The 26,161-nt window shown below is 47.5% G+C and overlaps 1 protein-coding gene and 1 non-coding gene across 2 annotated transcripts in view; one reads left to right on the top strand and one right to left on the bottom strand.

Annotated features, from left to right (window-relative positions):
• LOC126278037 (cadherin-related tumor suppressor) overlaps window positions 1-26,161 on the bottom strand; it is an 817,086-nt gene that overhangs the window by 479,767 nt on the left and 311,158 nt on the right.
• On the top strand, window positions 7,512-7,621 carry LOC126279760 (U6 spliceosomal RNA). The gene has a single exon (XR_007551211.1). It is a non-coding gene; the product is annotated as a U6 spliceosomal RNA (small nuclear RNA).

The following is a 26,161-nucleotide window of genomic DNA, read 5'->3' as shown; positions in this document are numbered from 1 at the left end:
GCGTGATAAAGGAACATGTTGAACTCGACGGTACAGAACTGTAGTAAAACTGAGTGAAAGCTGGCGACATAAAATTTATGTATAAACCGTAAAACACAATGAAACTTTTCCCTTTGCACGAGTGGCACGTAAGTTTTTATTTAGTGAGGATGTAAACACGGTGGACAAAAATTATGTCACGAAATTTTAATCTTGAACAGCTGATGCCAATAGGAACCAAGTTACGAATGTTGCGTAGGTCGACAACGCACAGTTTTAAAAGTAAAGAAACGCACTCCAATTGGCCACATAACTGCCCTGCTGCCGGATGCTCTGGGCAACGCCGACCGCGTGCGCTTTGCCTGGCAGAGAGCGCGACGTATCCGAGGCGGCGCGCACGCTAGTTGCACCAGCCTTCTAGAGTGGCGGCGAATCCGCCAGGCTCCATCCGATCTAGTTCCACGATAAGACGCACCGGGAACAAACCCGTAAATAGCTGTTAGGTCGCGTACAGAAAGTCTTTTACACATTGTGTCAGCCCTGAAAATTGCCTTTTTTGCAACTAGGACATTGTTTAGTCAAAGCAGGTGCTCGAACTGGCGGCCCTCTGACGCGACACAATCTTGATAAAGTCGAACGGTGTTTTGCCGAACTCTTTCGAAGATACGTGGCATTGCCCTGATGTGATTGGCGGCATGTTGAATGCGGTCCATTAATCCATCTTTGCTTCTATGAGGTTCGCGTCCGGGTGGGTGAACTAGAACCCCCACAGGAAAAAGTCCGCTGGCGTGAGGCGTGGCGACCGCGGGGGCCACGTCCTAAGAGCACCTCCGCCCGCCGAACAGTGCACTTAGGTATTGGCGCACGGCACGACTGTTAGGTGCTGGCGGCCCATCGTGCTGCGACCCCACGCGTAGTCCTATGTCGAAGGGAACACCTTCCAGCAGGTCCGGTACAGTTTCTCGCAAAAAAAAGTGAAGGTACTTTGCCCCGGTAAGTTGAGGAGGTAGGCGGACCGATGGACGTTTGTATTTATGAACCGACAACCATAATGCTGCTCGTCAACCGACGAACGGCAACAGAGCAATCCCACGGCCACTCGGAGCGCGTGGCGCCAAGATTCCGTAGATTAAAAATGTTGCGTTGTCTACCTACACAACATTAGTAATTTTGGTTCCTACTGGCTTCAGCTATCCACGGTTAAAATTTCGTGACAGTTTTTCTCCGCCCTGTATGTGGCGACGTGTAACAACACGGCACAGTCATCAGTTACAAGAACATACACTCGTGCCACTCCTACTTACAAGCATCTCAGAACTGACCAAAAGGGGAAGTGGCGAAACCTTACTGCCCACCCTGTCAGAAACAATAATCAAGCCACGGTGAGCACAGAACGTTGCAAGGTGCACCACTTTAAGGAGGGCACAGTCAGCGTCCGCTGCAAACAACATTTCACGGAGTAACGCCACTTGGCGATGTGTGCGAATGGCATTGACCGAGTGGCTATGCTATTGAATTTGAACAGCTGCCAGGAGGGCGGGGAGGAACCCGACCCCGCCAACTGGGTTCCACCTCTCAGTACACCTCCAGAATGTCCATCCTCAGTATCGACGTCATCCGCCCAGGAGACAGACGTCGCACCTGGCTGGTTCAGTGGAACTATATCAGAACTGCGCCCACTGGTAGCGTCAGATAGAGATAGGGAGGGGGGGGGGGGGGACCGCATCAGACGCAGGCGGGGGGGAAGATCGGTGTCCGTGGGTGGTAGCTAACTGGAGATAGAAGTGGGGGGAGACGTCCGGTGGCGGGGCGTCAGAGGACAGGGGGGGGGGGGGTGGAGGGAGTCATCACGAGGAGCACGCCGTTGTCGCTTCCGTTTCCTCCAGCCGCCGTTGCTTCCTAACACGCTGTTCCGTGTCAAGTGGGAGGGCGGCTGCCTTCCGACATGCGGTCAAGCGGCAGAAAGGCGGAAGTCGGTAGAGCTCCGTCACCGACAACCGGGGGGCCCGGACAGACGGCTCGCGTCTGCCGACGGGCATCGTCCGCTGGTACTGCGGCAGTGTAGCACAGACAGGCAAACCGTGCGTCGCGCCGTCGAGAGGAGCTGACGCCGGTGCCGACTGGTTCAGAGTGAGCGCACCAGGCAGCCCCGACGCGGGGGCGTTCGACAGGGGAACATGGCGGGCGTCCGAACCAGTCTACGTCGGTGACATTCAGAGCGGACGTGGCCTTCTTGGCCCAACCAAAACAGGTGCGCGACTGGCCCTGCAGCCGACAGTAACCCAGCAGGAAGGCACGTGTTTCCGACTTGGGCAACATTGAGGACACGGTAGGTTTCGAACGTCTTCAGCGTATCGTCAACCTGACTGACGACGTTGCCGTAGGACTTAAAGGCGGCCACCACAACGTCCGACGGTACCTCAAACGGCATTTCGAAAGCTTTCAACGTTCGGAGGCCGAGACTAGCGTGATCAAACACGACATTCCCTATATTGCCGTCAGAGTATCGGACTTGGGACCGTTGTCGTGTCGCCGCACAACGCATCGCACAGCTCGTAATTCGCCAGCTTTATGTACACACTAGTACTGAGGATCGAAAAACGAATTCCGAGAATCTCTTGTGGCGGGAGACACGTTTCACTCCGTATAAAACGTTCTACTTCATACACCTTTGGTCGTTCGTGATGCAAAGGAACAGATAATTTGATCGTGGCTCGGTGGTGGGAAAACGCGACTGGTAACACGAGCCGCTACGCGGAAGTAAACAAACGGCCGCTCGCCAGCAGGCAGCACAACAGGCGTGCGCGCCTCGCCGCTGCCGAAGGCAGACTCGACGCTTCGGTGGTTTTCTTTTTCTTTTTTGCCATTTCAATTCCTCACAACGGGGACTGGCTGGCAGTGGACAAAAACCGTTCTTCAGCCAAAGGTTACGAAAACTGTATTTAAAAATGGTTAAAACATATAAAAGGTGACAATAACAGGTGATTTCGTAAAAGAATACATAGGTGCCCGACAGTGAAGATATTTACATACAAACACGTGACAATAAACGAGGATTTGTAAAATACACATACATGGAAAACCCTGGTGAGTTTTAAACTGGTCGATTTTCTATTGCAGTTAAAATAAAGTCACTCTCGAACGTGGATGATGCCATGGTGGAATGGTCATACGAAAAAATTGTCGCGATGAAGGTGTGTTCACGAGTATGAGCATGGGGGCGCTGTACCAACTAGAAGTCAGCAAGATGGATGAAGGATTAAAGAGAAAATGATAGGAATGTTGTGACTAGGGTTAAAAAGAGTGGTATACCTCGGGACAGGTTTCATCGTTGGGGAGTGGGAGTCGGTTAAAATTCCGGCGGGAGAGAATGGATAATGTTACAGCGCAAAGTTAGCGCCGGCACGCCAGTCTGGAACGACAGAGAAGAGACGGCTGTCAGAAGACGTCAGACAATCGCAAACTGACTGACCCCCTTGCAGGATGACATCGCGACAGCAGCGGCCCCTACGTGAAGACGACATTAGCGTAGCGCCCGATTGGTGGCGCCCCACTTCGATAGCAGCTCTAACGTTAGCCACTTCGTCAGAGTACGTAGCTCAGTTAGAGATCAGCAGTCACTGCAGCTCAGTTGGCAGACTTCTTGTTAGAAGCGGTCGCTAGGATCAGAAGTGTTACTTACTGAAGACTGAAGACTGATTCAGAGTTAAGTATTTGTACTTGTCTTGTTATAGCAAAAGTCATTACTCCGTGTTGTTTCACTGTTTGTCTAGCGAACCGAGCATGCAGGCTTCCTAGAGACAAGGCACGGAGGTGGACGCAATGTGGATCGTGGACGTAGTGGCGGAGCAGGGTACGTGGACTGGAAACTCGCTGATGGGACTGGATTTTGCGATTAATGTACGAGTCCGATGGTGCTCTAGGAGCGGAGGAAGGCGTGGCAAGTGCACGAGTCAGTACAGGATGCGAGGTGGTGAAGGTACGCGGATAGGGGAGGCAAGGTCGAGTGCATACCTCCACAGGAATTGACCTACATAGGTTAGGCGAGGCAAAAGTCCAGGCGAATGGGTGACTCAGAGGTGAGGATAATAGGAGAAGCGTGTAGCCGCTAGTGCGGGCTATTAATAGTTTCAGTCAGTTTCGGGTTTTGTATTGGATGATAAGGAGACATGCGTTCTATGTACGTTTTCAGTCGGCAGTTAGTCCTAAATACTTTGATAGTCAGAGGGATGGGTTAGTTGTAGTGTAGGTGGAGAGATGGGAGTCTGGACGACGCAAACGCCGAGTGATGCAGCCAAAGATAGTGCTTTCGCTCTTCTGCGGATTTACTTGAAGTTTCCACATGTTACACGAGTTGATTAGGAGATTCGGGTAGCGTTGGAGAGGGGCACGGAAGAGTTGAAGGATATGATGGGTGGCCAGGAAGGAGGTGTTGTCGGCATATTGCAGGAGGTATGTTAAGGGTGGCTGTTAACTCGCTAAAAGACACATAAATTACCTCGAAAACATTGAGCGTCGTTTTTCTGAAACGGTAGATTATATATGGATTATCCGGGACGGTGGCTTATTTTGACACCTATTTCACTGAGTGAAGTTCTGGGAAATAGTTTTGTGACACCTGCCGTGACCTCCCTGTCTGTCGGAGTGACGCTGCACGTCCTCGCCCTGTGCGACGCGTCGACAGTAGTCCAGTGTCGTACACATGGCTCTCGTCCCCCCTCCCCCCCCCACTTCCCTGTTCCCCCACCACCACTTCCCTGTCCCCCCCCCCCCCCCGTCGCGGTCACTAGACCGGCGAGCAGGGGCGAGCAGCGCACCGCATTATGATAATGGCGCGCCGGCTCGCTCGCTAACAATGTAATTTCGGTGGGCCGGGATTTACTCCGGCGGGGGAGCACGGGCCGGGCAGGCAGAGCTCGGCTGCGCCCCCCCCCCCCCCCCCCCGCACACCACCGACAGCGGCACGGTGGCCGGTGGCCCTGCACTGCCACAGGCTTCCGCCAACCACGTCCTACTGCCTAGCATCCCTGTAATAGGCCAGCGGCCGTAAGTACGAGCTGAGTCTGTATGCGGTCCCAATCCCCCCGTGAAAGATTTTGTATTCCGTTTCTTTAATTTGTTGCATCTCTAGACAACACTGACAGAAGGAGTATATAAATACACCAACTGTTTCCGAGTTGCACACTTGTTTAAGTTTGGTGCAGCTGGACAGTCCGGACATTTATGGCAAGTCTTCTCCACAATACCTTTTTACAATACGATCGAGTACCATGCGTTCAAGTCCGCTCCGTACGCAATTTCTTACGCCACAGAAACAAGTATTTCAGTTTTATTAGAGAAAGGACCTATCGCTTGTCTTCGGCTACAAAAATAAAAAAAATTCTTGGGTATCTAAAAGTTTTTGCGACGTTGTCCACTACTGTCTAGCGAGACTTGCAGCTCTGGACGCACGGTGGCCTCTCTTAGCTGGCTCATCTGTTTCAGGCGCAACACAATGTACACTCGCTGTATTGTGTCTTCAACTCACTTTTTACGTCTCAAGTTAGCTAAATAAATATACAAGAGTCACAAAATGTAAAGGATGAGACTCGTACCGTCGCACTTCAGTCACACAGGGTAAGTAAAGGAAATGTTTTATTTGTTATTATTTGTTCAGCACGAGTTCTGTTGTTTCAGGTCAGAGCAGCCGAAACACGCGAGCGGCGTTCAGCACATGGCAGTCGGCACCGAAATATTCGGAAATCTATCGTAACTGAAACACAATACGTCAGCTTGTCTAAGTCCGTCTTAAGCTACGATCAAGTAAAATTTCACTGCTCGAATTTGTTCGATATTATGTAAAGTATATTTATGAAATTAGAGTTATTGCACGAACAGTGTATTACTGGTTTATTGAAAAATAACCTTTTTAGAGTCCTCACCTCGATCACTAAATACAGAGCCATTATAGGATCACTTCACTGTCTGCCTGTCAGTCACGGACCCGTTTTCTCACGAACGGGTTGAAGTATGCAGTTGAAGTTTATGTGAAATGCTAAGGTCCACGGTCTCCTGGCGCCGTTACAAGTTTAAGCTTGTAAGTCACCGCAGTCCAAAGATACGACCATTTATGTCACATGTCTTCTGGTCCAGTCTATATCAATTAGGTTCCTTTCAGAGTATGCTGATGCATTAGCTCCATACTTAACAATCGTATACAACCATTCGCTCGCAGACAGATCCGTACCCAAAGACTGGAAAGTTGCACAGGTCACACCAATATTCAAGAAAGGTAGTAGGAGTGATCCACTAAATTGTTATTTAGTGGATGCCCATATCATTACCGTCTGTATGCAACAGGATTTTGGGACGTATATTGTGTTCGAACAACATGAATTACTTCGAAGAAAACGGACTATTGTGAAACACAACTGGCTCTTTATTCGTATGAAGTGTTGAGTGCTATTGACAAGGAGTTTCAGATCGATTCCGTATTTCTGGATTTCCGGAATTCTTTTGACACTGTACCACACAAGCGGCTTGTAGTGAAATTGCATGCTTATAGAATATCGTCTGAGCTATCAGACTGGATTCGTGATTTCCCTTCAGGGGTCACAGTTCGTAGTAATTGACGGAAAGTCATGGAGTATAACAGAAGTAATTCCTCGCATTCCCCAAGGTAGTATTATACGCCCTTTGCTTGTACTAATCTATATAAACGAATTAGGAGACAATCTCAGCAGCCGTCTTAGGTTGTCTGCAGATGACGCTGTCGTTTATCGACTAGTAAAGTCATCAAAAGATCAAAACAAATTTCAAAACGATTTAGAAAGGATATCTGAATGGTGCGAAAATTGGCACTTGACCTAAATAACGAAAAGTTCGATCCGTTAAACTTCGGTTACATGATAAATCAGTCAAATCTGAAGGCCGTACATTCAACTAAATACCTAGGAATTACAATTATGAATAAGTTAAATTGGAAGGAACACACAGAAAATGTTGTGGGGAAGGCTAACCGATGTCTGCGTTTCATTGGCAGGACACTTAGAAAATGTTACAGATCTACTAAGGAGACTGCCTACACTACGCTTGCCCGTCCTCTTTTAGAATACTGCTGCGCGGTGTGGGATCCTTACCAGGTAGGACTGACGGAGTACATCGAAAAATCTCAGAGAAGGGCAGCACGTTTTGTATTGTCGCGAAATATGGGAGAGAGTGTCACAGAAATGATAGAGGATCTAAGCTGGTCATCATTAAAAGGAAGACGATTTTCGTTGCGACGGTATCTTCTCACGAAATTCCAATCACCACCTTTCTTCTCCGAATGCGATAATATTTTGTTGACACCGACCTACATAGGGAGAATCGATCACCACGATAAAATAAGGAAAGCAGAGCGCGTACGGAAAGATATAAGCGTTCGTTCTTTCCACGCTCTATACGAGATTGGAATAATAGAGAATCCATGTAGATGAAGATTTTTTGATACCAGCAAGCTGATTCATCAGAATCATTAGATGACTTATCTATATAAATGTAGCGCCTGAAGAACTGGCTTCGGCGGGACATATACCAAAATTGGGAGAGAAAGAAAAGAGAAGATCAGCATGGTCCCCTGCGCAAGGATGACACGCAAAATCGTGCAGAATTAAAAAAAAAAAACAACAACAAAAGGGTTCTTGCGTAACACGCCTGCCTGGAAACCGAGAGGTCATGGGACCGAATCTCCGGCGGATGGTGGATGTTTGAGTCTTAGTTTAAATTTAATCTACACTTCTCAACGATTCCACAAGTCGTGAGGAACAGAACATGATTCGGGTTTCAAATTGAACTGCAGATGCCCTTTCGCCGGTCTGATAAACGGGTTAGGGTTGCGAACACACAAGTCGCCCAAGTGGCGTCCAGAAAAAAGACTGGCGCCGAGCCAATGAGCCACACTAAATTATTATCGTTATTATTATTGTTATTAACATCTGTATGCATAACTAGCTTAGCGCCATCGGCTTCACTAGCGTAGACTGAATGGTGTGGACAGATTTTGTTTCTTTTTTTCCTTTTTGCTTTTCTTTAATCTAATTTGTACGTTGTTACAAACTGCAACACCTTCTAAACTTTTCACGCTAATTAAGGACTTAGAAGAAAGATCGTTTCCGGGGGTACTTCAGGCCTAGAAGTGATTCTGGTAGCTGGAGTCAAATGTTTTTGCTTAATTGTGCCTTTTTCGTTCTTGTTGGGATATTTCCAAAGAAACCTTTGGCGCCTAACATGTATTTATTTATGTTTAACCGATAAGCAAAAGAGCAGTTTTCATAGACACAGCTTTAAATTTTTTTAATACATCGAAATATTTTTTTAGTAATTGTAATCCCTGGTTTGCCCCTTGGAGACTGAATTGCCAAAAACAATGAAACACGTATTTTTTATTTCTAAAAGAGTATCAAACCGGTCTTTGGACTGAGGACCGCAACAACAATAACATCTTCAAAATTGCCTTAATAGAGACATCATTTGAAAAAGCATTTCATCCCCTATTTCATCCGCTTTAGGCGTGGAATTTCGGCAATCCCCTCTTGACTGATGCCCACAGTATAAGACCACCATCCTCTCCAAATTTCAAGTTCCTGTACATAGCGGTTTCCTTAGACGCTGAATTTCAAAAAACTAGTGAAACACGTGTTTCTTTCCTGTCTAGCCGAGAAGCCAAATACGTGTTTTCATAGATTAAGCTTTAAAAATGCTTTCATAAGGAAATATTTTAATAAAACATTCATCTCCTATTTTACCCTGGTTGAATGTCCAAAAACAGACATGTGATATTTTTTAATTTGTAACAAAGAAGCCAAGTACAAATTTTTATATATGTAGCTTCAAAAATGCTTGCATAATGAAATATTTACAGAAATAATTTAATCTTCTGTTTTACCCCCATACGGGCTGAATTTTCAAAAACAGTGCCACATTTTTTTTTTTTTTTGAATTGTAGCTGAGAAGACAAGTGCAAATTTTCATAGGCTTAGCTTTGAAAATGCATTCATAATGAAATCTTTCATAAAACTCTTCATCTCCTGTTTTACTCCTTTAGGGGTTGAATTTCCAAAGACACTGAAACACGCATTTTGTAATTTGTAACCAAGAAGTCAAATACTAGTTTTCATTGGTGTAGCTTTAAAAGTAGACTAGTTTAGTAGTTCTTTGATAATAATTTATTTTCAAAAACTTTTACCTACTGTTTTCACCACCATAGGCGTTAACTTCCAATAACACAGACACAGAGGTTTATCTATTTTTGACGAAGACACCAAATACCAATTTTCACAGGCCTACCTTCAAAATCGCCCTAATAGCAACGTATTTTCAAAAAGCATTTGCTCCTCTGTTTCGCGCTCTACAGTATAAGATCAACATCCTCTCCACATTTCCACTTTCTACCCTTAGCGGTTTGGGCTGGGTGATGCTGAATAAGTGAGTGAGCCATTCAGTCTTTTATACGCAAAAGCGTACAGAACCCACACATCGCCAGTCCTACTCACACTTTACCTTTCTTTTTTTTCTTATCTGTTCGAAGTGTGTGGCTTGAGGAGAAAATTACGTCGTTTAGATGTCTGTTACAGGAAATAAACTGGTATAGAACGTATATTTGTGTTCAAAAGACAAATCTCGTATTGCGTGACAATTTTACAGCCTACACATTGATATGTTGGTTTTTATACGCCGGCCGCACATCAGACTTTACAAGTGTTGATTTACCAAATATCTCGACATAACTTCTGACTAAAAGAACATTGGACGAACAGTTTCTTGTATTCAAAAGTTTATGAAACTGAATTTGTGCAACATTATAAAACATATTTCAGGGCGTATATCTCAAAAATACTATCTACGACTTTTATGGACTTCTGCAAAATGTGTCATACAAGCCGTGTAAATTCTATCGTTTTTACGAGACGTATGATGGAATGGCTATATTTGCATTACCTGTGCGGTTATTTCCTTAACTGAAAATAACGGCAGTTTTTAACAGCTTATCAGCAAAAGTACGCAGTTGTTACATCCATACAGTGGTGTCCTGGACTGACGAATACAGCAACCCTGCTGCACTTAAAAGTCTATAGCCAGCAAATGCAGCCCACGACATCAACATAGAGCCGATATTTCAACTGATTACGGAAATTAAAATTTTACAATATCACCACACAATATAGCCGTCTGCTACGATATACGTCTCGAGTGCAGATATGAAATAAGTTTCAAAATAATATCCAGTAGCAAGCCCACTGTTGGACTTCCCTGCTCCAGAAGTGTTAGCAAACTTCACTCGTACACGTCATCTACGAAATGAGATATGTGTTTTCTTTTCTTGCATGACTGTGCAATAAACGACGGACCATTATTACAGATCACGAAATTCAAAGTTAATATCAATTATTCTTATAACGAATACGTATTTAGTACACCAGAGGAGCATTCTATGAAATGAAGAGCATGCAATATCTTTTAAATGAAAATCGCTGTCATGATACGCCGTGGATACGATCTTAAACACAGTACTTCACTTTCTTTTAGTTAGAGTAGAGTAAATGAAGGAGAACTCTTCTAAAGTCTTGGAACAGCAACACACGTGCAGCCAGAAAACGCTTAGTAAGCAAATAAAATACAGGTATTCCTATTTTCAATGTTGATGACGCAGTAACATTGCAAAATGAGGAAAACAACCGGCCAGGAGTGAGCCTTTGCTGAGGATCACTTCACTCGGGACCTAGTAGCCTCCCCATTAAAATTGAAGCTGCCAGAACTGAAGCAGACGAAAGCTGCTGATACTGAGTCTGGAGCAGCCCGAACTGAATATGACAGGACAGAAACAGAAGGAAGCTGTTTGACACAGAAGCTGAAGCTACCAGGACGATCTGAAGCTGAACGAATTAAGGAAGACTGAAGCTACTGATACAGAAGCTGAATTTGCCAGGACGATCTGGAGCTGAATGAATTAAGGAAGAATGAAGCTACTGATGTTGAAGCTGAATCTGCCAGGATTGAATTTCAAGGAAGCTGCTGACAATTTGAATCTGCACAAGCTAGCTACTGTAAGTGAATTTGAAACTTCCAGGAGTGGATGGAAGCTGGTGACACTTAAGCTTAGAAGTACTACACTACGCACTTGTGCGTACCACGGCCCTAAGAAACCATAGTTCCATTGTCATCAGCAGTTTCTGGACATTTGGAAACAGAATAATCATGAGGAAATATTAACGAAGGCAAAACATTGGCCTGTGTCAGTAATTGTAGTGAGAAGGTCGAAAGTTGAGAACCACATTTCTCGAAAATGTATTGTTTTTGGGACTGTAGCATGAGAGCACTGCGGCACAAAACTTCCGTGCACTGCTCATACTCTTGTATTCTTTCTTCTTAGCACTGAGGCAGGTTCCGAACGGCGGTTTCTGCACAGTGAGCTTTTTATTTTATTTTACTTTATTTATTTCTTTTTTACGTGTCGCAAATCGACGATGCCTTTGGCAGAGTCCGAAACCGAGCAGCGCTTCAGTGCGCAGTAGGAGATCTATTGTCCCGCGACATCGCGAAACACCTCGTCACTAGTGGCACTTGGAGGGGGACAACAAGTTCTACTGGACAGCCCCCAGCAACCACACATTGATGCAGTACTGTCTCTTACATAGTTACAGTGAGCAGGCGTCACGTGACAAATATACCATTCCCAGACGGCAACGGGTCGTAACATTTTTACTCATCTGCTACTCCATCCTGTTCAAGAATTTCACCATAACCACGTAGCTGGTAAGGTAAAACCTGTCAAGTTACTGACAGCCACTTTCAGTTTCTAGTTCGTGGCGATTTTGTGAACAATTAAGTGCTATCTCATAAGTAAAAGAAGAAAACTGAATTGCGAGCTAGATTGACGTATTTCGTGTTAAAGCGAGTATAAAATTAGCGGATCAGATATAATACTTAGGAATGCTCCTCCTCAAATTAAGAAGCTACTGTTAAAGTTGAGCCATAGTGGTGTACTCAAGCACGAATTAAGCCAGCTCGATGGCATAAAAGCCAATAAATTTGATTGTAAAATATGTATATGTGCCTGATGTACCCCTCATACAGGTCATTTAGCTGTAAAACGCTGTTTAAAGGCTGACGATTCTAAGGACTACAGAAGCACAAGTTGCTGGAAAATAACCCCACGTAACAGAGGTTACAGATATGTTTTCCACAGCGCAAATTGTACGAAAGTGGCAGACATCATGATAATTTTGTACGCCTACAAACTGACAAACGGTAGGTTACGTTACTTGACTAACATTTGATCACCGAGCCTCGTTCTGTTACCGCCATTTTGTACTGGCATGGAAAGCCGTGTTGACGTATGGTAGGCAAATATCTGGTTGTGAAGTGGATATTCCACTACCGTAATTTTAAAATGCGATTACTGCGGCGTTTTTTGCGAGATAGTGCGGACGCACCATAAATGATTTAGGACTGACTTGCTGCTCTCAGCACCTTCGGGATACTGTCGTACTGAAGTGCAGATAATACCTCGTGCAGGAGTCTTACGTACTGACGGGTAATTCTTCATGTCTCGGGCAGCATGTGCTCGTGTGGTCATTAGCCTTGAAATAACGATTTTATTAGCAACGGTCATAGAGCTTCAGTCAGTCCTTGTCGGCATATTCGTCCCCTCATTGGGACACGACTTTCCCAGAGATGGAAGACTTGACCTGGCGTAAATCTTGGTTTTAGGAGTCGACACTGTGCCTGTTGCCGCCCTCTGAGGCGCCTTGCCGCGGTTCGCGCAGCTCCCCCCGTCGGAGGTTCGAATCCTCCGTCAGGCATGAGTGTGTGTGTTGTTCTTACCATTTAAGTAGTGAGTAAGTCTAGGGACCGATGAGCTCAGCACTTTTACACACATCTGAACAACTAATAACCACTTATCTTTATATTTCAAAGTGCGAGCAGCGGTGGCCAACCAAGCATCATTCGGGGACGAAATCAGGGCGGCTGTTGCAGCTGCTGTATCGTCAGCAGCTACTCGGAACCGCCTACTTGCAGTAGGATTAGTATCACACGTGCCTTTGACACCACACACTGCTAAGGATGGCTACTCTGGAGTGGCGAAAGAGTTGAATCGCGCTCTGTTGTCTTCAGTGATGAGAGCAGGTTCTGTCCGTTCGCGAGTGATCGACATAACGTGGCGTAGACCTGTCAAGCTACCTATTCCAGAGCGACACGCAGTTCTCAATTCAGGCTTTATGGTGTGTGTCTGCGGTGCGGGACCATCAGTTACAGCTCGCGATCACATTTGGTGTCTCTACAGGGTAAAGTAACGCTGCCCACAATATTGCACATGATTTGTTTCTATCCTGGTGCCATTTCTTCTACAGCAGCAAGACGATGAGTTCGTTCCAGTATGACAATGCACGTTCACATGCAACATGTTCTTCGTGGACTACGACATCCACGCTGGCCAGCAACATCACCAGGTCTTTTGCCAACTGAACACTTGTGAGAAATGCTGAAACGGGAGCGTACTCGCTTCCGAGGGACTGCAAGAACCATTGCCGAATTGCAACAAAAGGCGCAAGATGTTTGCACGAGCTACGGCAGGATGACGCCAACGGCCTTGCCCCACCAGTAACGCGGGTTCCCGCCAGATCACCGAAGTCAAGCGCTGTCGGGTTGGGCCAGCACTTGGATGGGCGATGGGCGACCATGCGGTCTGCCGTGCGCTGCTGGCAAGCGGGCTGCCCTCAGCCACTGTGAGGCAAACTGAGGAGCTGCTCGACTGAGGAGCAGCGGCTCCGGCCTCGTGAACCGACACACGGCCGGGAGAGCGGTGTGCCGGCCACGTGCCAGGATGACATGGCGGCCGGTCGGTGCCCATGAACCTCCAAGGCCTATTCGGGCGGAGTATAGTTTATTTTTATGGCAGGATGACATTCGGCACATTTATGATCGTTTGTATGCGGTAATACACACCTCCATTGCGCCAAAAAAAAAAAAAAAAAAAAAAGAGGTTCAAATGGCTCTGAGCACTATGCGACTTAACTTTTGAGGTCATCAGTCGCCTAGAACTTAGAACTAATTAAACCTAACTAACCTAAGGACATCACACACATCAATTCCAGAGGCAGGATTCGAACCTGCGACCGTAGCGGTCACTCGGTTCCAGACTGTAGCGCCTAGAACCGCACGGCCACTCCGGCCGGCCATTGCCGCCAGAGAGGGGTAACTGTACTGATACGACTACTTGAGTACCCTTTAGTGTGACACGAGTGTTTCGTTTGATCTGAACTTTACAAAGATTAACTACCTGTCCCCTAATAAAATGACCTTGTCTTTAAGGCTATTTTATTTTTTCTGGCGGTGTACGTAAGCAGGATCAGCAGCGCTATAAGACTGTTGACCGCAGGTGGTCGTCGGACGAGTACGAAAGTGTCTCCACCTGCTGTGATGGATGACAGACCCTTTGAATGTACGAACCCAATACTATGTGATCACAAAATAATGGTCCACATGTTGAGCGGTTCACGTCGTAGAAGCATCCAGAGGTAGAAATGGGACCATCGCGTGAAATCAGTACTAGACAAGATAAGACGAAGACTTGCGGTTTGCTGGAAGGGGTCTCGGCAAATGTAATGCATCTGTCAATTAAAAGGCACACAAGACTTTAGTGCGACCGATTCTAGAGTACTGTTCCATTGTTTGGAGTATTTATCAGGGAGGCACGACAACAGACATAGAACGAATTCACAGACGTGCTGTTACGGTCGTAACAGGTCGATGTTGTTTTTGTTGTGGTCTTCAGTCCTGATACTGGTTTAGCCCATAATAACGTATAACAGCAATGCTGGAAGAACTTCAACGGGAGTTCTTGGAAGAAAGACGACTAGTTCTAACGAATTCCTACCGGTTAAGGGCGGCTTCACACAAAATTGATCAAAGATGTTGAATTTTTTCCACCATAAAAACTGTCTCCAATTTTTAGAGTTTAAATTGTCCTACAGCTGATGTAAAAGCCATCTTGGTTTGACCAACACGCAGCGTAAACCCCTTTTTTTACATCACCCTTTCCTAGCTTGCGATGTTCTCTCTCTCTCTCTCTCTCTCTCTCTCTCTCTCTCTCTCTCTCTCTCTTCTCCGTCAGAGAAGCATCTGAAGGGCACAGGAGGCTGTGTCCCCGTTACGATGAGTTTACTAAAGTAATGCACATATGAAGGAACACAAAACAAGAACGAAAGCTTTAGAGCCTCCTTAGGAAGATACGCCCAAAAGACAACGTTCTGCTAGTCTGTCTACTGTTCAACGGTGGTGGAACGGCAAGAGTGATGACCATTACGGGATTACGTAGAAATTCATGCACGTTACTTTACTGAAAATCTTTTGAAGAAGATTGACGAAGAATATTTTCTGCTGAACGATTGCAGATACATACTTCATACGTACTGTAACTCAACTTCTTGTGGTACAAAAGCTTTAAAAATACTTTACTCTCAAATTTATTTAAATTGTTGTTAAATAAAAATTGCTATTATACACATAAATTCAAAAAAATCTTTGCGAGAGTCCTAAGATTGATATTAAAAATGACTAGTACGCAGATTTGTTTATCTAAATACATCGGATAACCTACCATATCGTGAAACTGAGAAGTAAGAGAAAATTGAGAGAATGTTCCTGGTGAAATAGTATGTGGTCTGAAAGTATCCGGCAACGTCCTGATCAAATTATGTAGAAAAAAATTGAGAAATTTTTATTTCCTGGCCAATAACGTGATGACAACATGCGCAGAATGTGGTTCCATTAATCTCTCAAACAGCAAGAGTTATATTAACGAGCTTGTAGCGGTATATCTTGTTACAACCCCCCCCCCCCCTCCACCCGTCCCTAAATTTAGAGAACGTTTGCTGAAATATAGCTGTGTGTCAGTTATGCTCCCATTAACGTACATTTCGCGCAAGGATCAGGACGATAAGAGAGATCAGGGTGTGTACAGACATTTAGAAAGTAATTTTACTCCTGTCTCAGTACGTGAATGGTTGGGGTTGGGTTGGGTTGTTTGGAGGAGGAGACTAAACAGTGAGGTCATCGGCCTCTTCGGATTAGGGAAGGAAGTCGTCCGTGCCCTTTCAGAGGAACCATCCCGGCATTTGCCTGGAGCGATTTAGGGAAATCACGGAAAACCTAAATCGGGATGGCCGGACGCGGAATTGAACCGTCGTCCTCCCGAATGCGAGTCCAGTGGCTAACCACTGCGCCACCTCGCTCGGTTACGTGGATGGAAATGAGATCAGTAATGTCGGTACAGCGACCACTGGCTTGCGGTGTCTTTTGTAGCCATAGTTGTAGGTGAGGCTGCTCGGCTTCTTTCCCGTTATGCTTGGGGTACAGCTAGCACTACTTTGTGTCTTTGCCGTTCTTTCTGCGGTACTCGGGCCGTGGGACTACGTGCACCACGCCAGCTGCAGCCCGCAACCGTGTGAGTGGGGTGGAGCCCTTCTCCCTTCCGCCGGCTACGCAGCACATATCTCACGGGATAATGGCGGCGCTCGTTACGCACGCTCTCGTTCGCCGCGGATTTATTCGTGCCATAAAAATTAATCGGCCGCCGCGCTCCGCCCCGGGCCACGTCTGCGTCCTCCCCCCGCCCCGCGCTGCACGGCCGCGACACGGCGGCGCCCGCCCGCTGCAGCCTGCACACTCCACACCTCCGCCCGCCGGCCGCTGCACGTCTCTTTGTGCCCGTGTCCCTGCCACACCACTGCTTGCCGACGGACCGTCTCACAGTGTACGCAAAAGTCGACTGCCGTCGGTCGTGGTTCGTGAAGCGCTCGTTTGGCAGTTGCAAATAGTCCCGCCTTCGTACAGAGATGCCGTTAGTTGTGTTTGTCAGTAAAATAATCACTAACGAGGTGGATTGAACAATCTCCTCTATCGTTGAAATGCATCAGCTACAATCGTTAGAAGAAACTTCAGTATAAAATAGCTTTTACTGACACTTCTATTGCATCGAAACGCACATATTCAGAAGCACTCTAAAATACGAGGGGTGCCTAGAAAGTAATGCACCGAATTTTTTCCTTCAACAATTCTTTATTGAACATAATGGGAATTACACACATGAAAGAACGGTGTTTTGTCTAAACACTGTAGTTTTGCACGTAATCTGCATCTCGTTCTATGAGCTTCCTTTAGCGCGAAACATGGGCGTGCATGCCCAGTCGGTACCAATCCTTGTCCTGTTGGCGGAGCCAGTGCTTCACTGTGTGAATCACGTCCTCATAGTCCTCAAAATGTGTTCCAGGAATGGCATCCTTTAATGGCTCAGATAAGCGCAAGTCCGAGGGGGCCAGGTCCGGGCTACAGGGTGGATTGTGTAACACTGTCCAACCCCATTTTGCGATGTGTTCAGCAGTCCTCACACTCGTGAGTAGCCGAGTGTTATCGTGTCGCAGCAAAACAGCTCCTGGGTTGCTGTGGCGCCCAAGTCGCCGGAAGCGCGCCTTGAGTTTTGTTAATGTGCTGACATGTCCTTCTGAATTAATGGTACCGTCTCCTGGCATCAAAATAATGAGACTCACACCATCAAAATGCCAGAACACGGTGATCGTGACCTTACCGGCGAAAGCAGTTCTTTATAGTTTCTTCTTCTGTAGGGTGTGGGAATGGCGCCATTCCATCGACTGTCGTTTTGTTTCGGGCTCAAAATGTTGAACCCAGGTTTAATCACCTGTCACAGATACGTCTCCCCCTGAGCTTCAACAAGCAGCACAAATGTTTTTTCTGTGCGGTTTGCGATCCACCGTTAGACACTGCGAGGCACATCTTGCCAAACTTTTGAATATCCGAGAGTTCCGATAATTGCATCCACAATTCCTTTGATGATTGACAGATGCAGCGCCAAATGCCGAGTCGTAATGCGTCCGTCCTCGCGAATGACGTCAGCTGCAACATGTCGGGTGTGACAGCCGTGGACGGTCTCCCCGACCGCTGCAAATCGTGGAGCTCCGCTGAACCAACTTCTGGTGATCTCACCCTACGTGCCCAGCGACTAACTATACTTCTGTTGACAGCAGATGCTCCATACACTTTGCACAAGCGTTTGTGAATATTCCCCACAGTTTCTTTCTGTGCAGCGAGAAATTCAATGCCGATACGTTGCTTGTAACGTACGTCACCTTCAGAAGACATTTGGAAACTGTCCTACAGCTACGCTTCGTGTCGGAAGTGCGTGCTCACTCAGGAGACGTCAAATAATACATCCGTAACGTTTCGCACTCGTAGCACTGTTTTCGGCTGAGAAAAAAAAAAACTGCGGCGCATTACTTCCTGGGCAACCCTCGTATATCCCTCACGTATCCAAAAGAGCCATAATCCCTCCCGTATCCTATGACCCTTAACATCCCACAGCAACCATTCCTATCGTTTAAGTCAGCTATATTACTCGCGAGTGCTGCTCTATACAGAGACGGTCTTTCTGTCTCCATACAGGAAGCTAACTTCCAGTCACTCAAACGATTTCGTGGGGAATTTATGCTTATCGTCTATCTGAAGCCCGAGTTACCATCTTGAATGACAAGCATCAGGTCGCTTTTCGTCTATCAGCCTTCCCTGAGTTTGCTGGGCTGGCTGTCTAATGAGCTAGCCCGGCAATCCTTTCCGTTGCTGGGCGACTCAAGGTGCGCCTCAAGACGGTGTAATGAGCGCCGCATGCCTCTCCTTTCGACAACTCGTGTACTTTTCGTGAGGCGCTGTCACAGTGCGCGTGAGTCACGCGTCAGAGAACTACTATATTCGCGAGCAGAACACGGCAAGTGCCACGACACGATTTCCGAGCAACTTGGTTCAGAGGAACAGGGGTCAAAATATGCGAACACCTCTCTCGCTTTGTCCGTAAACACTCGAACATTTCTGAGAAAACGACCATCAAAGTTTTCGAAGTACGGTATGTGTCTTTTAGGTAGTAAACAGTCTAATCGAAGATGATGTAACGGCGACAGGGGCGGTCGTGGGGTTGAAATGACGGAAAACGCGGCGGGACCCGGGCCCGCAAACAACAGCACAACAGGAGAGGACGGACACGACCGACGAAGGACAGAACAAACAACAACAACAACAACATCGAACAATGGAGTCACAAGGACACCTAAAAACACGTCCACTCGTACACAGAACAAGTCATTGAACTCATCTCATACAAGGCGGGCTGGCAGCAGCATATTACTCTGCTCTTCAGCCTTGGGTGGTACAATAACATGACATATAAGTGGCACAGACAATACAATAAAAACGGCGGGAAAAAAATGTAGATACAAAAACAGTAAACATGAAGCCGTTCACGCTGGATGAGAAAAAACACTAACACTTGTTGACACAGCGCACATAACACGGATGACTGCGACGGCACACGTGAACGGTGGTGGCGTGACGGCGAAAGGACACTGAATACAAAACAGAGGCACACACACGAGACACTGACGGCGATGATCTCCGGCGCGCGAATGTTCACTGAGCGTGTGCGAGTCCGGGGACCTGCCAAGGGAAGGGGAGGAGGAAGGGGCGTGGGAAGTGGCTGCTTAAGTACGCTATCGGAGTCGCCGCTGTTGGCCGCCGGAACCACGTGCTCCGCTGTGGCGCCCCCACACTACAAGCGGGCCAGGAGGCGCGCGCCTCTATGGGTCTTCGACGTCCATGACGTCTGGCGCGGATTCAAATTCCGCGGCGCGCCGTTCCAGATGAGCTGTCGTTAGTCCCGCTTCGAGCGCGGAGCGAGAAGCTTCTCCTTCACCTCTCTTGCCGCAGCGTCGCTTGGGTGAAGTTGCTCCTTCTGTCTGCCTGTGTCGGTCTACTTGCAGCGGCGTCGGACGCTTCGCTATGGCAGCTGTGGTTTCCACGTGTATGCCACGAAAATGTACTGTGAGCTTTACTTTCGATAAAACAACGCGACACGTGCAGCCTTGCTCTCTAGAAATCCACGACTGGCTTCTCGAAACAATTCGTGTCAACTTTGATCAGGTCCACATCGCTTATTTTGACGCAGACGAGTACGTATTTTACGTGAACTTTTTAGATCCCCTTCACGTTGAAAGTTTACTGTCACTACACGGTTCTCAAGTTCCGTTCTATCATTGCGATAATTCCCGTTAGTGCGGGTCACTCGCGGATGTTGAAATTGATTGTACCAATGTTCGAGAGTTCAACCTCCCGCCGGAGGTAGATGACAACTTTCTAAAGAACAAATTGATTCCTTACAGTGACGTCAAAAACATCCATCGTGTACGTTGCTCCAATCAGCACAGGTGACACTGTTATAGTGAAATTCGCTCCGTGGAAATGCACAGAAAACGCAATAATGCATCACATTTACAAGATCATGTCGTTACCATGTTGGTGTCACGTTACCAGTCAAGACGAAGTCTGCCTCCTACGTAATGAAAGCGGACACGTTCGATGTAATTGTTCCCGGAGGGTGTTTGAATGAAAGCCGTCATTAGCACAGCGTCGAAAATTGCTGATCTTGTTCCTTTCGCTCCTGAAGTCTTACCTACTTCTGCGTCGGATCATAATGACCATAAAGACAGTTCTGAGAATCGAGACAATGAAATTCCACCTTTACCTCCGCAACAGGATGAAAATCCTATCGCCTCAGGGCAGAATCTGCACACTGAAAAACAAGCGATGTCGCACTCACGATGACGTGGTTGAGGACTTGCCTGTGCCCTCTTCTGCCCCGACCGCCTCCGCATCCATTTTGTCCCCTTTGTCCCTCAATGATACGATACCTCCAGTGTGTCGCACGGTGAGTGGCGGAAAAGTTGTCTCCAGCGCCACTCTTGCTCATGAAGGACTTCGTCCGAGCTGCTTCCGTGTGCAAAGAGAGCGCGGTCGCCCCCTGCGTCTTTGTCCCTCCGTTACAGCGTGAGATTTGGCAATGTCGTGCTCCTCCGTCTTCAGTTTCCGAAGGTTTCCTGAATTTTCCGCCTACAGTAGTTTCAGAGGAGCAGCGACAAACTATCCCCCTTGCAGTGGTTGTTCCACAGAATGCTTCCGCCTTTATGACTAGACCTGAATTACATGTCCCTTGCTAAGAGGGGCAGGAAACTGAGCCTAGCCTCCCCACACATCCGCCTGCAGAGGGCGCCACGCCACGTAGCCGACAGGAACAGAGTATACAGCCTGACCGTGCGTTGGGGCGAAACAAATCTAAGAGAAAAGATTCCAATAACGAGGATTGTGGTCGTCCGACGTCTGACGCTCAGCTGACTACACAGTATTGCTCGGTACGTTCCCCCTACTTAAATCCCACAGAGCTCATGCGGATGCGTTAGGGAAGCGTGTTTCAGCACGCCGGACGCACCAACGAGCGTTCAGGAACTGCCAACCGCGCTGCTGCAGGAATGGAACGCCTTACCGTGGGAACGGCCTTCTAAACAGATGGCCAGTATGGGAACAGGAAGAACATACACTGAGGCCCACAGCGGTCACAAGCCCTATTAAGAACTGTGTCATGCTTTTTGTAATGTCCAGAGAGCCTACTAAATAGCGTTGACATCAGTGTAATCACTGACTCTGAATAAGAGTGTAATTTCTGTTCGTGCCACTACAAGTTTGTTTCAGTTACTTTCTGTACGATATTGTAGCAGTTCTTCCTATGTAAGCCCAAGTTTCATCGAGTTATCTTATTTGGTAGAGACACAGCAAGCGAAGGTTACTTACGTCGTTAAGTTCCGTGCGGTAGATAGCACAGAGCGGAACACGGAGCTAACTGTTTTCGGAAAACGGCTTCAAATTGACTACGGTAATGGCTTTTTCATATTTTTTTTTATTTTTAGTGCAGCGTCAACGCTGCGTGTTAATATATGTAGAAGATACTGATCCATAAAATTTCGGGCGCACAGCTGCAGAAGTTCAACTTGTTCTTCTAATATTTTGGCTGAATACCGCGCAGCCATCTTCAGAGTGAGCCGAGGTGAGTGACCCGCAGCACTTGGTCCGGCCTTCTACAGCCGTGGAGCGCGATATCGATGTATCACAGCGAGCTGCACCGTCGCGACGTCTAATTTTATTACAGAAATTGCCGGATTCCAAGATTTATCCAAGCCGAAGCCGTTACTTCTATTAATTAACGTCGTCGCTATGATTTCGTGCTTCGGGAGCCTGGGGTTTACAAGATCCCATGTGAGTGCGGCTGTTCATACATCGGGCAGACGACGCATACTGTCCAGGAGAGATGCACACAGCACCGCAGGTACACCCGGCTCTTACAACCTAGTAAATCTGCGGTGGCCGAGCAATGTATTGACACTGGGCACGCTAAGGTGTACGATAACGTCGAAATTCTAGCCTCGACTTCATCCTTCTGGGACTCAGTAGTGAAGGAAGCAATTCAAATTCGCTTGGCGACGAATTTAATTAATAGAGGTAACGCCTCCAGCTTGGATAAATCTTGGAATCCGGCAATTTCTGTAATAAAATTAGACGTCGCGACGCTGCAGCACGCAGTCATACATCGATATCACCGTGTGGATCGACTGCGCAGCCATAGGTCTATTTCCACGCATACGCCATACGTCTTTGCCGCCGTTTAATGTCTCTGGCGCCTTGTGTACCTGTGGCCGCGTGCGCAGTGGTGCGCTCCACGGCTGTAGAAGGCCGGACCAAGTGCTGCGCGCCAGTCACCTCGGCTCACTCTGAAGATGGCTGGGCGGTATTCAACCGAAATATTAGAAGAACAAGTCGAATTTATGCAGCTGCGCGCCCGAAAGTTTATGCGTCAGTATTTGCCCCGCGAAAATATGGAGATGCACATATATATGTAGTAAATAATTTTAGCAAAAAGTTGCAATATTGGCCACAAAGTATGGTATTTATTGGTACTGCTAGTGCCGTGCAGAGTCTATAGTGTAGCGACCTGGATTGATTTCTGTCAGTCGACCGCAACATCAAACAAGGCAACATTGGTTAACACTTGAGTTTAAGAAAAAAGACATTCTTTCAATGGAGAGAGTTCTCTCGTGTGTAATACACTTGTGCTTTTATTTCCTTCTAAGGCGCAAGCTCACGACATGACTACAGTCGTACAGCACAGACTGGCCATATTCGGAACCCACACGTCGCAGTCGGCTGCTGGGCTGCTTAGCAAAGCGGTCACGACATTCGTCCGTATGACGTCGCATGACGTGGTCTGTCTGTAGCTGCCTGCCGCCTGTTATGTGCAGATTCTGAAGATGTCCTGTATGGCTGAAATCGATAATGATCGTAATCGTGTTGTGTCAGCTTGTCTGAAAGAAAATAAAACCAAGCTAAGGAGTTTTGTCTGCCACATTTTCTTCGCGTGCAGTCGTTTTTTGTTGACCCTCTTAGTAGTGAATATCTCGCTACACTAGATTAGGACCACTGTATGGAATCAATATGTAAAAACAAGCAATGATTAAAGGGATGGTGCAGGCGGAGGGAGGGAGGGGGGGGGGCGACAGGGGCTTGGCGACGCCATCTCTCCAGCAGAGAGGCTTCATTAAAAACGTCGGCATTTTTACATTCTTCAGTATTTCAGTTTCTAAATTTCTCGGCAATCTTTCGGAGAACAAGGCAGGAAGGGAACTAACAGTGTGAATGGGCGATTGTCCCGATCGCACTTCCGTAAAATTGAAGGCCGGTAGAGGTGGACGTTACACTCACAGGCTGGTCCCAGCTGCTCTGCTGCAGACTACAAACCATCGCGGGCCCAGAGTCAAAACGTGACAACCGGCAAACCGAGGGCAGTATAACTGGCCAACACAGAAAGGGAAAGCAGGTAAACGAGTAAAGGAAACACTCTGAGTACACCGGTGCAGGGGCGAAGTGATTGAAGGCGCAGCACACTCACCGGTTCACAGACTGCAGATGTGTGTTCCAAATAGTAGCGCTCAGTGAAATAGTGACAAAGGTGTGATTTTTTTCTTTATTGTGGTTTCATTCCCCTGCCCCTGGTAGCTGAGTGCACAGCGTGTGACGGAATGTCATACCTAACGGCCTGGCTTCGATTCCCGGCTGGGTCGGAGATTTTGTCCGCTCAGGGACTGAGTGTTGTGTTGTCCTTATTGTTATCAATCATTTCATCTCCATCGAGACCCAAGTCGCCAAAGTGGCGTCAACTCGAAAGACTCGAACCAGGAGAACGGTCTACGGGACGGGAGGCCCCAGCCACGCGGCGTTTACATTCGCCTGCCCCATGCGCGCACTCCGGCTGAGTGACATGGCAGTCGAAAAGGAGGCAACTGTACACATGAAAGGCAATAAAGATGGGGACATAAGGACACAATAGGTGTAGAGTGGGGGTTAAAATATACTCATTAACGGAGACGTTCATTGTGTAACAGCAAAAAAGTCGACATAAAGTTAAAAAACACAGTTGGCGATTCGTGGAGCACATAAAATACCCTGAAGTCACACGCACAAGATAAAAGTTGGCCACAGTAATAAAACACTCCAGAACGAAGACACTTCAGAATCACTGTAAGAGACAAGGCACGCACGATGAAGAAAAAAGCTGTCGAGAGAGACATACCGAGGGGGAGTAGGCCTGAAAGGAGAGGAGGGGAGGCTGGAGGGGTAGGATGAAAAGAAAATGGGATGTCGGTGGCGCACCAAGAGGCAGGAGACGGGCGCGCAGAAGATGGAGAGGGAAGGCAAATCAGGAGGGAGCACTGAGACACAGAAGGGTTGTGCTGGAAAAGGTGGAAGAGGGAGGAAAAGCGCTCAGGGGAACGGGGGGAGGGGACAGGGAGTTCTGAGAAGTGGGAGGGGGGACGGTATTAGGACGAAGCTCATCATGCGGGAGGGCTGTGTGTTGGAAGTTGCATTGTGGAAGGGGTGGTGTGGAGAATTAGAGAGTGCAGGACACAACAGTGAAGGCACGGCAACAGGCTGGGGGTAGAGAGGATAGAAGAACCAGGGTATGGGGGGGCATGGGGTCTACAGACGAAGTACAGGGTACAGACGTGTTCGAGAAAAAGGAGCAGATGTGTGAAGGAGAGGAGATGGAAGAGGATCTGTGTGGGCTACAGGAGGCAGATACAGAAGGTGAGCTGAAGTGCAAGGCATTCAAGGGTTTGGAGGGCTTAATAGAATCTGGGAGGGGCGGAAATCCTGACAACAATGCCATAACAAAGGATGGGACAGACCAAGGATTTGTAGGTGTGAACGATGGTGGAAGGATGCAGTCCCCGTGTCTGGAACACAGGCGTTTCAGGAGGTACGGCATATTGAGGGCTTTGTGTCGCATCTTCAGGGGATGGGGAGTGCAGGTGCAGTGATGGTCAGGGTAGCAATAAGGTGGATAGGACGACCATAAATAGTGAGCTAAGAATCTTGGAGCCAGAAGGACCCGATGGTACGACCTATGACGATTGCCTGGGTCTCGGAAGGGTTGATGCGAAGGAGCCACTGGTTGCACCTGGCAGTGAACTGGTCGAGGTGGGTTTGATGCGTATGTTGGACCTATTGAGGATAAAGGGCCAGGGAGCCGGTGTCTTCAGCAAATTGGACGAGGTGAACAGGTGGGGGAGGTTTGGGCATACCTGCAGTATACAGGAGATACAGGAGAGGGGAAAGAACGGAGCCTTGGAGCACGCCAGCAATGGGGTAGAAAGTACAGGTGTTGGTATTGTGGATAGTGACACAGGAGGGACAACGGGAGAGAAAGGAAGCTACGAGACGGACGAAACTGATGGGAAGAGCGTAGGTCTGGAGTTTAAAGAGGAGCCCGGTACGCCAGATACGGAGGTCGAGGGAAACAAAGATAACGGAGCGGCGGAAGTTACGTTGGAGGGAAAGAAGACTGGTAAGGTTAAGGAGCTGGTCGTCGGCTGAAAAGGAGGGCTGGAAGCCGCACTGGGTATGGAGAAGGAGGTGGTGCTGGTTAAGATGGTGATGAATACGGCGGGAAACGATGGACTCGAAGACCTTAGTCAAAACGGTAAGGCAGATGGGATGATAGGAACAGGTGTCAGAGGGGCATTTGCTGGGTTTAGGCAACAGAATAATTGTGTGAGTTTATTTTCTCGCGTCATCAAAATATGCTACGACTATTGCAGTTCTCAAATCAACTGAATGAAGCTTTTCTAATTCGCAGACGAGTGCTTTTCAAACGTCGAGTTACTGTGACGCACCACTGCACTGCGCGGTCCGCAGGCGGCCCACGCGGACGGCTGTCGCC

This window comes from Schistocerca gregaria, chromosome 6, assembly GCF_023897955.1.
Source record: "Schistocerca gregaria isolate iqSchGreg1 chromosome 6, iqSchGreg1.2, whole genome shotgun sequence".
In the NCBI taxonomy this organism is placed as follows: Eukaryota; Metazoa; Arthropoda; class Insecta; order Orthoptera; family Acrididae; genus Schistocerca; species Schistocerca gregaria.
The sequence above is the reverse complement of the archived record's forward strand: the minus strand, read 5'-3'. Positions and strand labels throughout refer to the sequence as shown.